At 38.9% G+C, this 3051-nt stretch overlaps 1 long non-coding RNA gene across 1 annotated transcript; it reads right to left on the reverse strand.

Annotated features, from left to right (window-relative positions):
- Positions 1–1311: 1311 nt before the first annotated feature.
- LOC103886846 lies at positions 1312–2462 on the reverse strand. Its single transcript, XR_650672.4, has 2 exons — positions 2264–2462; positions 1312–1533 (listed from the first exon to the last, which is right to left on the reverse strand). It is a non-coding gene; the product is annotated as an uncharacterized LOC103886846 (long non-coding RNA).
- Between the last annotated feature and the right edge of the window lie 589 nt (positions 2463–3051).

Here is a 3051-nt window from a genome sequence, read left to right on the forward strand (position 1 = left end):
TCTGATTGGAGGAAGCTGGCCTTCCTCCTCGGGGAATGAGGCATTTGAAATTAATTGTTTTCATTTTATACAAATACTCCACCCAAAATGAAAGGAATGAAATACTTAAATGCAACCACAGGCCACCTTTATAAATGTGACTATGAGCACACACATATACACGTATACCAGAGAAAGCAAATAATAATAGCGTGTAATCAAACGATCAAGTGTCTTTATGCCAGCAATTTTCTGGGTAATAGCACTGTCCCTTGAAAGTGAGCAGTATGGGCTTTGTGTTTTGCACCAGATCCCTCATCCTGCAGTGTCTGTACTGTGGCATTTGGGCACACCCTGCTTGCAGATATCTGACAATCTAGTAAGCTCACGGCATCCTATTTGCTGTTGCTGACTCTTCTCTAGAAGAGAATGAATCCATGGTTCTTGTCCAGAGTAGAAGAATTCTCCTTTTAAAATGCAGAACTGTGTTTGTGTCATTCACTAAACTGGTCCAAAATTTACCCAGAAATTAATATCCCACTTTCTTATTATTGCTTTCTATACGGGTTTTGATGTTTTGGGCCTGACTGATTTCTTAGCTATAATTTTCTTCCTCCTTCATGTCCCCCATCACAGATCCCATATTCCAATCCCCTTTTTCTCCTCCCTGTTTTAGGAACACGAAGCTGCCCCTCCACATTTCTATGGCACTGTTTATCTTGTTCCTCGACCTGGCATTCTTCCCTGTTGCCTTCTCCACTTGAGAAATCTACTCATTCTTCAAGTCTCCCCTGAGAGGTCATCTCTCCTGTGAAGCCAGAAACATATTTTAATGCCTTGTCCTCACCCATCCAGTCACATTAAATTACTACTATCTCTGAGCCTCCATAGTTCCTCATTTACACTTTTAGCACTGGTTTCACATCATAACTTGTATAATTTGTGTTTTTGTCCATTTTCCCCACCAGAGTCTGTAAGTCCCTTGGGGCTTGGGGTCTTATCAGTTTCATTTTTGTAAACCTTGTAGAGGCTAATATTATGCCAGACACAAAGTTGATGTTCAAAGAATATATGAGGCAGTGAAATGAATCTTAGTCAATTCCCAGACCCATCAGGCCAACCCTCTCTTCTCCTTCAATTTTCCCTCTTTGGAATGAATTATAAAAGAAAAGGCAAGAGGAGCTGCTTTGTGGCACAGCAGCATATGGAAGGCACTCAGATGGGGCCCAAGGTGGGACTCACAGGAAGCCCCCAGCAAAGGAGCTACTGGTATATTGATTTCTCAGTTGTCCAAATGCTAGTTGAAGAAAACACAACACAGATGTCAATACATATAGGACAGAATGCAGTGTTTGCCAAAAGCAAAAGCTGAAGAGATGTTACTTCAGGTATTCTTCCTCATTGAAGATCTATAATCTTTTGAATGTACAGCTTGATGTCAAGTTAGTTTCCAGTCTCAATTAGGATGCATTCATTTTTATCCATTAAATACTATCTGGAGAGCAGGAAACATGATGTCAAAGTCATGTGCATGTGTTCATTTTTGTCTTCCTCCTAAGGAGAGAAGCACTTACCAATTTGGGTACGAGGGTTAAAAAGAGCAAGATAATAACAACAAGCAACAATTGCATAGCAATTTGCAGCCTACAGGCCCTTCAATCTGCTACTTCATTTAACCTTCAAGACAATCTTATGAGGCTGGTATTATTGCCCCCACTTTGCAGAGGAGGAAACTTGGGCTAATGATGTTTAAGTGACTTGTCTAAGGTTATATAAAAGCACCAAGACTGACAGAATGCTATTATTCAGAGTAACATAGAGTGAATTGAACTCCAGTATGATTATCCTGAAATTTTTCTGTAATAATATGCAACCCTTACTGACTGCTGACAATGTAGCAGACACTGTTCTAAAGTGCTTTACATGTATTAACTCATTTAATTAATTCCCAAACCAGAAATGATTATTATTCCTCTCAGTTTATAGATGGGAAAACTGAATTCCAGAGAGGTTAAGTACCTTGGTTTCTCTCACATAACTGATAAATAGCAGAGTGAAGGTTTGGACCAAGGCAATCTGGTTCCCAAGTCCATATTCAACAAATATAGTAGCCTGCTTCTTGAGGCATGTGATGTTGATATGACCTGGTGACTCTAATGAATAGTACAAAATACTTTCATCCTTAAATAAATGTTTAATGTTTAAGACTTAAAGTCTTAAGGATTTTCAAGGTCAACAAAAACATTTTAGAGACAGAATATGTTTTGAGGCTGCAAGTCCTTACCTTGTTTCCAGGTATAATTTGACCCTTCAACTTCTTGGATCCCATCTCCTCTTCCTTCCTCTGCTCATCCACTGCCCAGAACAGATCCCAGCATAGTGGGTGGTGGGGTTAGGGGGTGGCAGTTCAGAAAATATCTATTGAATAAATGAAGATAATGCCTTCATTGTTCAGCTATTGGTAGCTGAGGAAAATGGTCCTATTCATCAGTTGAAAAACTAGACCATACATTTATTCCAAATTCTATCTCTTCACTCAAACTGAAACACTCTTTTTTTTGTCAGTTATTCCTATTAGCCTTTCTGGTCTCAGATGAGATATCACTTGTTTTGCAAAGTCTTTGCTCCTCCTTTTCTCCCATCCCACTACCACCATTACCACATCTGGAGTAAGTGCCCTTTTAATGGAGATATAGCTCCTATAATTTCCTTTATATATTACATACAATACACATATCAATTTACTCTCTAATTTACATGATTGTGCATACATGTGCATACACACACAGACACACACACACATAGATATGATTTCCACAGAGACAAGAATGGTGTGTTTCTTTCCTGCTGTTTTCATGGGGACTAGAATTATAGATGCTCTTTAGGTATTGGTGGAGGAATAAATGAGTGAGTTAGTTAACTTTAGCAGCAGTGTTCTTTTATTAATAGGAATGTAGAAACAAAATAAATTGCTCAAAAATTAAAGACCTCTCAACACAGTTATCCTAGTGCTTGAAGGACTGATATCAACACTAAGATCCCTCCACTCCTTCTTTTGCTCTCAAGGGCTCA

The sequence above is a fragment of the Papio anubis genome, chromosome 8 (genome assembly GCF_008728515.1).
Source record: "Papio anubis isolate 15944 chromosome 8, Panubis1.0, whole genome shotgun sequence".
In the NCBI taxonomy this organism is placed as follows: domain Eukaryota; kingdom Metazoa; phylum Chordata; class Mammalia; order Primates; family Cercopithecidae; genus Papio; species Papio anubis.